At 44.9% G+C, this 12,900-nt stretch overlaps 1 protein-coding gene across 2 annotated transcripts in view; it reads left to right on the top strand.

Annotated features, from left to right (window-relative positions):
* Positions 1-2,107: 2,107 nt before the first annotated feature.
* LOC122553620 (organic solute transporter subunit alpha-like) overlaps positions 2,108-12,900 on the top strand; it is a 46,041-nt gene continuing 35,248 nt past the window's right edge. Inside the window, exons 1-2 of one of the 2 annotated variants that reach the window (XM_087989873.1) lie at positions 2,108-2,297; positions 4,080-4,177. The gene's annotated coding sequence lies outside the window, so the exon portion shown is untranslated. The remainder of the gene's footprint in view (positions 2,298-4,079; positions 4,178-12,900) is intronic. The other variant, XM_043697709.2, reaches the window with a different exon arrangement.

Genomic DNA, 12,900 nt, shown 5'->3' with positions numbered 1-12,900 from the left:
GGATAATCGGGACACACTGCTTGCTGCTCAACTTTCCCCCACATCAACCTCAGTCATCCAAAGCTTCAACAGAGAGCCAAGGTCTCTCCTCAGAGACCCTAATACCCCAAGACTCCACACCCCAAAAATCTCTAATACCCAGTCACAGCCCCCCTCACCCCAAAAATCCTTAATACCCGGCCACAGCCCCCCTCACCCCAAAAACCCCTAATACCCGGCCACAGCCCCCCTCACCCCAAAAACCCCTAATACCTGGCCACAGCCCCCCTCACCCCAGAAGACCCTAATACCCGGCCACAGCCCCCCTCACCCCAAAAATCCTTAATACCCGGCCACAGCCCCCCTCACCCCAAAAATCCCTAATACCCGGCCACAGCCCCCCTCGCCCCAAAAATCCCTAATACCCGGCCACAGCCCCCCTCACCCCAAAAATCCCTAATACCCGGCCACAGCCCCCCTCACCCCAAAAATCCCTAATACCCGGCCACAGCACCCCTCACCCCAGAAGACCCTAATACTTGGCCACAGCCCCCCTCACCCCCAAAATCCCTAATACCCGGCCACAGCTCCCCTCACCCCAGAAGATCCTAATACCCGGCCACAGCCCCCCCTCACCCCAGAAAACCCTAATACCCGGCCACAGCCCCCCCTCACCCCAGAAAACCCTAATACCCGGCCACAGCCCCCCCTCACCCGAGAAGATCCTAATACCCGGCCACAGCTCCCCTCACCACAGAAGATCCTAATACCCGGCCACAGCCCCCCTCACCCGAGAAGATCCTAATACCCGGCCACAGCTCCCCTCACCCGAGAAGATCCTAATACCCGGCCACAGCTCCCCTCACCCCAGAAGATCCTAATACCCGGCCACAGCCCCCCTCACCCCAGAAAACCCTAATACCCGGCCACAGCCCCCCTCACCCCAGAAGATCCTAATACCCGGCCACAGCCCCCCTCGCCCCAAAAATCCCTAATACCCGGCCACAGTCCCCCTCACCCCAAAAATCCCTAATACCCGGCCACAGCCCCCCTCACCCCAAAAATCCCTAATACCCGGCCACAGCACCCCTCACCCCAGAAGACCCTAATACTTGGCCACAGCCCCCTCACCCCCAAAATCCCTAATACCCGGCCACAGCTCCCCTCACCCCAGAAGATCCTAATACCCGGCCACAGCCCCCCCTCACCCCAGAAAACCCTAATACCCGGCCACAGCCCCCCCTCACCCGAGAAGATCCTAATACCCGGCCACAGCTCCCCTCACCACAGAAGATCCTAATACCCGGCCACAGCCCCCCTCACCCGAGAAGATCCTAATACCCGTCCACAGCCCCCCTCACCCGAGAAGATCCTAATACCCGGCCACAGCTCCCCTCACCCCAGAAGATCCTAATACCCGGCCACAGCCCCCCTCACCCCAGAAGATCCTAATACCCGGCCACAGCCCCCCTCACCCGAGAAGATCCTAATACCCGGCCACAGCTCCCCTCACCCCAGAAGATCCTAATACCCGGCCACAGCCCCCCTCACCCCAGAAAACCTTAATACCCGGCCACAGCCCCCCTCACCCCAGAAAACCCTAATACCCGGCCACAGCCCCCCTCACCCCAGAAGATCCTAATACCCGGCCACAGCTCCCCTCACCCCAGAAAACCCTAATACCCAGCCACAGCCCCCCCTCACCCCAGAAAACCCTAATACCCGGCCACAACCCCCCTCACCCCAGAAAACCCTAATACCCGGCCACAACCCCCCTCACCCTAGAAAACCCTAATATCCGTCCACAGTCCCCCTCACCCCAGAAAACCCTAATATCCGGCCCGATCCCCACTCCTAGTGACCCTCATACCTGGCCCAATCGTCACCCCGAATGACCCTAATACCCGGCCTGATTCCCAGCCCTAGTGACCCCAATACCCGGCCCGAGAAGCTATGCTGACAGCTGACCTGAATCCTGATTTAAACTGCACTCTGTGATGTGAGATTTTTTCATGCTCTGCCAACGCCCTGGGAGTTTCACTGCGTTGCCTTTCCCCGGGTGTGGCTACACAACCCAGTTCAGACATGCCCCTATTTTGGAATTAAACCGCGCAGAATGGTTGCTGAAGCCTTTGAAACAAATGAAATAACCTGCAGAAATTCATATCATTATATATTAATTGATATTTTCAATATTTTGTGAAGTGTATAACTTGGAATAAAATGTGGCCGCGAACTGGAAGCAGGAAGTGGAGAGTCGCTACGTACTCCATAGAACGGTGCGATCGAATTTTGGAAGTGGCCAACATATTGCGCTCGTAATATTACCTCCTTCCATCAATATTTGTTTTGCATTCTTTACATTAAAGCTAACCTAACACTGTAAGCTTTGTTTAGAAAACAGCAGAAAAGTTGTTTTTTACTCAAAGTTTGAGTTACATACTGTTATGTACAGCACAGATGCAACCTCTGAAACTCCGAAATCTGCTCTGCTCCATTTCCTTGTCCTCCCCTTTTAGAGAGTTATACAGCACAAAAACAGACCCTTGGATCCAACCAGTCCATGCCGAACATAACCCCAAACTAAACTAGTCCCACCTGCCTGCTCCTGACTCATATCCCTACAAACCTTTCCTATTCATGTTTTTATCCAAATGTCTTTTAAACGTAATTGTACCCACATCCACTACTTCCTCAGGACGGTCATTCCACATAGAAACCATCCCCTGTGTAAAATACCTGCCCCTCATGTCTTTTTTAAAAAATCTCTCTCCTCTCACTTGAAATCCCTTTTGTAGGTAAATACTTATGAATTTTGCTCCAGGATTGTTAACTGGATTCACTTGAGCTTAGTCACAACTGAAACTTTGATAGTTTGTTTAGTGAATGTATAGTTGAAAGAAGAAAGTTTAAAAATGTGCACAACTTCTCTCCAGTATGATCCTTCAATTATTATCTTCAATGAAAATGAAAACTGGGAGAGATTTACAAGAGGCTGTGATTAACTACCATCCATTTTACGTTATAGCATAGTTGTGAAGAAAGGTTTGTGGGCTGATGGTACGTGAGCTGCTGAGTATTCTTGCTTCTTTCATGTTTTAAGTGTGAATCCTGGCAGACAGAGTTGAAAAAGTGTGGCGCTGGAAAAGCACAGCACATCAGACAGTATCTGAAGAGCAGGAGAGTTGATTTTTAGCTCTTAAGCCCTTCATCAGGAATGTGAGGGAGGGTGTGGGGAGGAAGAAGGCTGAGAGATAAATAGGAGGGTAGGAGTGGGGGGAAGGTAGCTAGGAAGGTGAGAGGTAGATGCAGTTACGGGGTGATAGTGATAGGTCGGAGGGGAGGGTGGAGCGGATAGATGGGAAGGTAGATGGACAGTTCAAGAGGGTGGTGCTGAGTTGGAGGTTGAGGTGGAGAGAGGGGAGATTAGGAAACTAGTGAAGTTGATGTTGATGTTGTGTGGTCAAAGGATCCCAAGATGGAAGATGAGGCATTCTTCCTACAAGCTTGGATTTGGCAATGGAGGAGGCCCAGAACTTGCATGTCTTTGGCAGAGTGGGAGAGTGAGTTGACGTGGTTTGCCACAAGGCAGTGGGGTTGTTTGGTGCATGTGTCCCAGAGATGTTCCTTGAAAAGTTCCATGAGTTGGCGTCTTGTCTCCCCAGTGTAGAGGAGACCACATCGAGAGCTGTGAGATAGCAATGCTAAACACTGAGCCACTGAGCCACCCTATTATTGTTTTTTTTTGTAGATGTATTGATCCAGAATAAATAATCCATGTTTCATTGTAATATTAGCACGAAGAAATAATGGATGGAATTAAACTGAAAATTTGTTTCATTGAATTTGAAAATTCAATATTTCCTTAGGTCTTTGGTGATATTTGTCACATGCTGTGAAGCTTTGAATTTTTTTTCAGTTTTTCACAAATAGCCTTGACCAATATATCCAACATGATCTTTGTATTTGTAATTAGCTCTGAAGCTCTCTGTTAGTGACAGTTAACTGTATAAAATCTGTTAATTGTAAAAATGAAACAAAATCAGGAAGAGATGCTCAAGTAAGAATTTTTTGTGAGACAAAACTTGTTTATACCCCAGATGCATAAGCTCTACTTGTCAACAAAGATGTCGTGGACAACAAGAGTTAAGGGACCACTGTACGTAAATGACTGTCACCAAACCCATCCTGTGAAAAGGTATGTTATCAGTCCTCTTGGGAGGGAGTGCAGGATAGAATTATACCTGTCACTCCCAGAAGCAAATTAGAGATAGTGACTGAGTGATGAGGTGAGTTGGCTAAAAGGCTTGCCTCAGAACTCTGAGATTTTGTCCCAGTTGTTTGTTAAATTTTAGGCCTTCTCGCTCACGCCACACAATTCACTAGTTGTTCTGGTAAGTGCTAAAATTCCGTTTTAAGGGAGTTCTAAAGCTAGGTCATCGAAAGAGAAGAAATTGAAGTCTGTTGTGAAGCTTAATCAGATTTGATAATCCACTCTGTCACAGACACCTGGGTGTCATTGCTGGGTAAACTGTGAAATCTATCTTGACCACATTTGCTATTTGATATGCTTTGTAGGATGCTTATTCAATTTATTTATTAGTCATATTAATCACATGTTAATCCTGGCTGCAAGAATATACATTGTGAATAATATAATAGACTATATTACTGTTGTAGCTTTACATAGTGCAGTTCATTTCTATTTATCCAAAACTGTGGAATCCTCTGGCTTTATTCTTTCAGTGAGTACCTGGATCTTCAACTTTGCACATGATAAAGGTTATTTTATTACAGTGTTGAAGGTTACTTCAGTAAAAGAGATAACATTTTCAGCTAAAATGCATATGTTAAGATTAAAAGTAGGCAAGGGTGAAAGATCAGTCTCTTACATCATCGCAGCATGTTGCCATGGCCACAACATTGATCTGAATAAAGTGAGAGGAATTGAAGGAAAAGTTCGTCCTCAAAGTGAGGATGAACTCAGCCAGGCAGAGGAGGGTGGTAGTGGATGGAAATGGTTCAAGCCTTCTTTCAGGAAGAGCCCTAGGACCATCCTGATGGAGCATGGATGTGTAAAGGGATTGCACATTCATGGTGAAGAAAAGGTGGCTAAAGAACATGAACTTGAAATTTTGAAACTGACATAAAGTGTCAGTTGCATTGTGAATGTAAGTGGAGTGAAATTGGACAAAGGCAGAGAAAAATCGAGCAGAGATGGGAAGAAATAAGTTCCATGTGGCAGGAACAGGCAGAAACAATGAGTCTGCCTGGGCAATATTGCTTTGTGGATTTTGGGGAGAAGGTAGAAGAGGGCTATACAGAATGGGGGTCTACTGGCTGGTGGGCTTTTGGCGGGAGATCCCCAGATGAGGTGAGATTGTTGAGAGTCATGGTCATAATGGCCAGATGCTCGATGCTGGCATCATGGTCCAGGGGAGGTGATATCTGAGAGTTGGTGCTCAGTCTTCATAATCTAGAGGTCAGTACGCCAGACAACAACAGCACCACCCTTGTTGGAAGGCTTAATGACAAAGTCAGGATTGAATCTGAGAGCAGCCAGTTCAGAGGAAGATTGGTTCAAATGGGTGAGGGCGCAGAGAAATTAAGGTGACTGATATCACGTTCACATTTTTCAATGATCAAGTCAAGATAAAAGACCACAGGGAGAGATTGGAGGGACAGTATTAGGAGTGGGTAAAGGTGTCCATGGGTGGTGAGAGCACTCCTATCCAAGCAATGAGCAAGGAGGTGGATGCGGAGGAAGAAGAGTTCAACGTCATGTCTTGACTGAAATTTATTGAGCTGCAGAGGATAAAACTAAAAATGTTGCGAAGTACAGAATGTTCAGCATCAAAGACTGGAAAGTCAAAAGGGATAATAAATACTCGACAGGGGTCGAAGAAAGAATGGAGTCAGAGGGAAGGGAAGGAAATAAAGATTCCAGACGAATGCAGTTATTCAGTTTGCGTTTTTAATGCCCAAAAGGAAGTGAAAATGTTTCTTGTTCGAACGTTGAACGGTCTGAGAATGAATTGGAACTGTGGGAAGGACAGCTCTGAGACAGCCTGAAGTGGTAACCTAGTGACCCTGAGGGAACAGCGATGTATTTCCAGGTCAAGATGGACAAAAGCCTGGGTGGGGGGAGCTTGTAGATAGTGGTGTTTCCACATAGCCGCTGTATGTGTCCTTTAAGATTGTAATTGGTCATGGGTTCAGAAGGTCATGGGTTCGGAAGGTGCTGGCTGGGGAGGGTTGGTGAATTTGTGCAGTACAGTTTGTGGGTGGGGCACACTGCTGCTACTGAGCATGTGTGGTGGGGGAGAAATGTGATCTTTGTGAATATAGTGCTAGTCAGGAGGGCAGATTTGTCCTGTACGGTTGTCAAATGAGTGTTGTTTGGGGTTGCACTCATTGAAGCAAGTCGGGAGTGTTCCATCACACTCTTGTAAATTGTAAATGGTGGACAGGCTGTAGGGAATCAAGAGGTGAGTTGCTGCAGGTGTCCTGTCATCTAGTCTGCTCTTGTTGCAATATGTATAAGGCTAAATGGTAGCTCCCACAATTTTGATAGCGGGGGATTCTGTCATCTAGTGCCATTGGTTGTTGTGGGGTGATGGTTAGGTTCTCTCTTTTTGGAGTTGTCATTGCCTGTCATATGCGGTGTTAGTGTTAATTGTCAACTGTCAGCCCAAACAGGATGTTGGCCAAGTCTTGCTGCATGTGGGCATGCTTCAGTCACTGGGAATCAGGAACAGTGATGAACATTGAGCAGTAATTAGTGAAGATCTTCACTTCTGATTTTATGAGTCTCAGCTCCAGGATGTCTCTACACGAGTTCCTCAGGATGGTGTCCTAGGCCCAACTATCTTCAGCTACTTCATCAATGACCTGCTCTTCATTATAAGGTCAGAAGTGGGAATGGTCATTGTGCAATCATCAATGTTCAGCACCATTCATGGCTCTTCAGATGCCAGTGTTGTTATTATCCAATTGCAGCAAATGTACATTCCAGTTCACGCTGAGAGGTTCCAAATAATATTTGTTCCACAGAAATGCTGGGCAACAGCTATCTTTAATAAGAGACAATCTGGCCTTTGCCTCATAGCATTTGATGATATTGCCATTGCTGAATCCCCTGCTATCAACATCCTGGGGGTTACCATTGACCAGAAACTGACCTGGTCTAGCCTTGTGGAGATGGTTCTTGATGAAGAGCTTTTGCCTGAAATATTGATTCTCCTGCTCCTCAGATGCTCCGAACCGCCTGTGCTTTTCCAGAACCACACTCTCCACTCTAATTTCCAGCATATGCAGTCCCCACTTTCGTCTTGTGAATACTGTGTTTTTGGAAGCGGCTCAGAGGCTGGGAATACTGCAGCTTGTAACTTGCATCCTGAGTCTCTCAAGACCTGTTCACAATCAATGGCACATGGGTCAGGAGTGTGATTGAGTGTTCACTGTTTGCCTGGATGGGTGCAGCTCTACCAACACTCAAGAAGTTTGGTACCATCCATGTTAAAGTGTCGATTCGAGACAGCTCAGGGAATTCCTAACGGACTCGACCTGTAAGCCTCTCTTGGTTCATCCTGGAGATCATACTCTGTGGCAGTATGGAATATAAAACTCTTACAGACAGTTTAGTCTAAATTATTACCTTTATTTACCAATGGCATCAATGTTACACTATAACATAGATACTTACAAACCTGGTTTGAGTAAGATTTTAAAACCATTAGCAGAGTAGCAGTGCCTGCTCTTACCCCTAAGATCTCTCAGGCTACTCCCCTTATTGCTGCAAACAAGATGTCTTTACACAGAAATTAGTACTAAAATTACCAAAACGCCACATGTCCTTAATCAGAGAGGAAGCAGTAATAAAATGGCAAAAGTTTTTCGAGGAAGAGAAACTTATTGACAGGTCTGAGTACGCTTGACTAATTAAGCTACATGCACATCAAAGTGGGAAACCCTGTTCAAGCCAGGTCAAATGGCCAGTTGCCTTGCCTAGATAAGCTTCCCTTTTACCAGTGCATCATAATGAGAGACTAGTCTAAACTATGTGGAAAAGGTGATGAGATAACCTCACTCAGCTAACATGCCCAGTATCATTGTCCTATAAAATGGCTTTTTCTTTTAAAATCATCTAAGATTCCCAAAATGCAAACTAAATTCATAACCTTCCCAGATCTCAAGCTCCAGGGAACAACACACAAACATTCATTCCATGACAAGCAAGTGTCCACTCAAAACAGATCACAAAGAGTTAACCTTTTCACCAGCTTCTGTCCTGTCTCTCTCTCTCTCTCTCTCTCTCTCTCTCTCTCTCTCTCTCAGCTAGTGTCCCTTGAACCCTTAGGTCAGTGATTGTAATTTACAGAAGAACGTTTTCTCTCTCACGCGTATGAACATCTTCCAACTTTCTTACTATCTCAGTTTCAGTCTTTGTGTTTTCCTAGCCTGTAAGGGTTATGAGACATTCGCATTCCAGAATGATTAAGATTAAAGAGCTGGGCTTCATAAATTCAAATCTGCTCAGTGTGGAATACATGAAAATGTATCACGGTTGTTCTGTTATGTGCATATTCCACTCAGCTTATTAAATTATAAGTTCTTTTCCTATTGAGTATGAGTTTTGTTCAGAGTCTTCAATATAAACCAGAAATTCAGTTATCCAAAATTCAGCTGTAAAATTTGTGTAGCTTCCAGCCTTGGGGTCAAAAGGAAATACGGCTACACAAATGTTATCACTTTATTTACACCGACACTAAAAACAGATGTCCTTAATATTTATGAACAAGTGCCTCCCCTCCTCTGCCCCCCTCCATCCCCCCACCTTGCAACCATCTAGAATTCAAGGTAGTGATACATAGGAGCACCATTGCCAGCAAGTTCCCCTTCAGGCCACTGGCCATCCTTACTTGCAACTACATTATTGTTCCTTCAGTGTTGCCAGGTCAAAATCCTGGAATTCCCTCCCTAATGGCATTCTGAATGGACTGCAGTGGTTCAAGAATGCAGATGAGTGTAGGAGATTGAGGGGTATCCTTATTGAGATGTATAAAATCATGAGGGCATAGATAAAGCGAATGACAAAAGTCTTTTCCGTAGGGTGAACAGATTCAACACTAGGGGACATATTTTTAAGGTGAGAGGAGAAAGATTTAAAAAGGCTATCAGGGGTAACTTTTTCACACAGAGAGTGGTTCGTGTTTGATGTGACTTGCCAGAGAAAGTGGTGGATGCAGGTATAGTTAAAATTAAAAGACATTTGGATAAATTCATGAACAGGAAAGGTTCATGGAGAGATGGAGGGCAAGTGCAGACAGGCGGGACTGGTTTAGTATAGGATGTGGACTGTTGGATTGAAGGGTCTGTTTCCATGCTGTATGATTCTATGACTCTGCAACTGTTTACAATATATATAAATAATTTGGAGGAAGGAAATGAATGTTCTGTTGCTAAACTTGGAGACTACACAAAAATGGGTGGAAAGGCAGGTTGTGAGAGGGGTACAAACAGTTTACAGAAAGATATTGAAAAGTTAAGGAAATTGGCAAATGGAATCTAATGTGGAAAAATGCAAAGTTGTTTATTTTGAAAATGAGAAAAAAAAAGCAGAATGTTATTTAAAATGGAGAAAAAACTAAAGAAAGCTGCAACACAAAGGGACATGAGGGTATTTTTACATGAAATACTCAAAGTTAGCACATAGGTGTAGCAGGTACTCAGGAATGCTAATAGAACATTGGCCTTTTTTTCCTAGGGGGTCGGAGTATGAGAGTAGGGAAGTCTTATTGCAACTGTACAAGGTATTGGTGATAGCACACCTGGATTACTGTGAGCAGTTTCGGTCTCCTTATTTAAGGAAATATGTCATTTCATCAGTAGCAGTTCAAAGAAGGTTTTCTTGGATGATCCACGGTATGGAGGGATCGTTTTATGAACAAAGATCTCATGGACTTTTAATCATACTTATCCAAGTAGAGGTTGTGATAACAACAATGCAATTCATAATATTCATATATATCACCTCAGTAAACAGCACAAGCAGGCCAGTCTGTCAAGCCAGACTGGAAACTAATGATAAAAATTACAGTGTTATTTTAGAGACCTTCTACATTTCCCCTACAGCTTTCTGTAAATATTCAGGTCAATACGTCTAAGAAAGAATCTGATAATTGGTTACACTGTATCCTTTCAACAATGTACTGAATTTGTGTTTGACGCCCATCAAAGGAGCCTCAGTGAAATAGTTTCACAATGTCACTGGTCCACAGGTTCAAGTTATAAATTGGGACAAGGCGAATTTTGATGAATTTAGACAGGAGCTTGCTAGAGTTGATTTGGAGTAGTTTGTTTGCAGACAAAGGGACCTTTGGTAAGTGGGAGGCCTTTAAAAGTGAAATAGCTAGAATTCAAGGTCTGTATGTTCCTGTGAGGGTGAAAGGCAAGGTTCAAGGTTAGAGTGGTGCTGGGAAAGCACAGCAGGCCAGGCAGCATCCGAGGAGCAGGAGAAATCCATATTTCAGGCAAAAGCCCTTCATCAGAAAGGGATGGTTGGCAGCCTTAGGGACTCTTGATGACAAGAGATCCTGAGGCTTTTACCAGAAAAAAGGAGGCGTGGCTCAGGTACAGACAGCTGGGACTAAGGGAATCCCTAAAGGTATACAGGGAATACAGGAGTTTATGAAGAAGTAAATCAGGAGGGCAAAAAGGGGGCACGAGATAGAGCTGGCTGAGAAGATTAGGGTGAATCGAAAGTGGTACTTTAAGTATATTAAAGGAAAAAGAATGACTAGAGAGAGAATAGGGCCCCTCAAGGACTAAAGTGGACAGTATGTGTAAAACTGCAGGAGATGGGTAAGGTCCTCAATGAATATTTCTCTTCTGTGTTTACCGCGGAGAAAGACATGAAGTCTTGGGAACTTAGGGAAGTTAGTGGTGATATCTTGGGGACAGTCCATATCACAGTAGAGGTGGTGTTGGACGTATTAGAATGTATGAAGGTGGATAAATCTCCTGGTCCTTACCAGATATATCCAACAACACTGTAAGAGGTTAGAGAAGAATTTGCAGGGGTCCTGGCGGAGATTTTTGCATCATCATTAGGTCCTGGAAGACTGCAGGGATCGAATGTTGTGCCATTATTCAAGAAGGGCTGCAAAGAAAAGCCTGGGAACTATAGACCAGTAAGCTTAACACCTGTGGAAGGTAAGTTACTTGAGAAGATTTTCAGAAATGAGACATACATGTATTTGGAAAAACAGGGTTTGATTAAGAGTAGTCAGCATGGTTTGTGAGTGGGAGATCATGACTTACAAATTTGTTAGAATTCTTCGATGAAGTGACTGGAAGGTTGATGAGGGCAGGGCGGTAGATGTAATCTATATGGATTTCGTAAGGTCTTTGATAAGGTTCCACATGGCTGGCGAGCTGGCAAATTGGATACAAAATTGGCTCAATGGTTGGAAGCAGAGGGTAATAGTGGAAGGATGCTTTTGTCAGACTGGAGGCATGTGATTAGTGGAAAGCCTCAGGTGTCAGGCCCATTACTGTTTGTTATCTACACAATAATTTGGATGACAATGTACAAGGTATGATTAATAAGTTTGCTGATGACACTAAAATAGGCAGTTTCATGGACAATGAGGAAGGTTATCAGAAATTGCAGCAGGACTTGGATCAGCTGGAGAAGTGGGCCGAGAAATGGCAAACGGAGTTTAATGTAGATAAGTGTGAAGTGTTGCATTTTGGAAAGTCAAATCAAAGCAGGAATTTCACGGTGGATAGTAGGGTCTTAAGGAGTATAGTCGAACAGAGGGATCTTGGAGTTCAGGTTCACAGTTCTCTGAAAGTGGAGTCACAGATTGACGAGGTGGTGAAGAAGGCTTTTAGCAGACTTGCCTTCATCAGTCAGGGCATTGAGTATAGGAATTGGGAGGTTATGTTTCAGTTATACAGGACATTGGTGAGGTCACATTTGGTGTATCGTGTTCAGTTTTGGTTAGCTTGTTATAGGAAGGGGGTTATTAAACTGGAAAGAGTGCAGAAGAAATTTGCAAAGATGTTGCCTGGACTCAATGGAGTTATAGAGAGAAGTTGGACAAGCTAGGACTTTTTCCTTTAGAGCGTAGGAGACTGAGGGGACATCTTATAGAGGTGTGTAAGATCATGAGAGGCATGGATAGGGTGAATGCATTCAGTCTTTTTCCCAGGGTAGGAGAATCGAGGACTAGATGGCATGAATTTAAGGTTAGAGGAGAAAGAATAAAAGAAAACCTGAGGGACAACTTTTTTACACAGAGGGTGGTACGCATATGGAATGAGCTGCCAGTGGAAGTAGTTGAGGGGGATACATTAACAATATTTAAAAGGCATTTGGACAAATTCATGGATAGGAAAGGATTAGACCCTTCACCGCCACTCCCTCACCACGAGACCGCCTGGAGGAAGAACGCCTCATCTTCCGCCTCAGAACACTTCAACCCCAGGGCATCAATGTGGACTTCAACAGTTTCCTCATTTCCCCTTCCCCCACCTCACCCCAGTTCCAAACTTCCAGCTCAACACTGTCCCCATGACTTGTCCTACCTGCCTATCTTCTTTTCCACCTATCCCCCCCCACCGACTTATCACCTTCATCCCCTCCCCCAATTACCTATTGTACTCTATGCTACTTTCTCCTCTCACTTATCTCTCCACCCTTCAAGGTCTCTGCCTGTATTCCTAATGAAGGGCTTTTGCCCGAAACGTCGATTTTACTGCTCCTCAGATGCTGCCTGAACTGCTGTGCTCTTCCAGCACCACTAATCCAGAATTAGAAGAGTATGGGCCAAGTGCAGAGAAATAGGGTTAGCGTGGGTGGACATTTTGGTTGGCATGGACCAGTTTGGGCCAAAGGACCTGTCTCTGAGCTGT

The sequence above is a fragment of the Chiloscyllium plagiosum genome, unplaced genomic scaffold, assembly GCF_037043375.1.
Source record: "Chiloscyllium plagiosum isolate Xiang-an unplaced genomic scaffold, Cpla_swu_hap1 HiC_scaffold_8, whole genome shotgun sequence".
Classification (NCBI taxonomy): Eukaryota; Metazoa; Chordata; class Chondrichthyes; order Orectolobiformes; family Hemiscylliidae; genus Chiloscyllium; species Chiloscyllium plagiosum.
The sequence above is the reverse complement of the archived record's forward strand: the minus strand, read 5'-3'. Positions and strand labels throughout refer to the sequence as shown.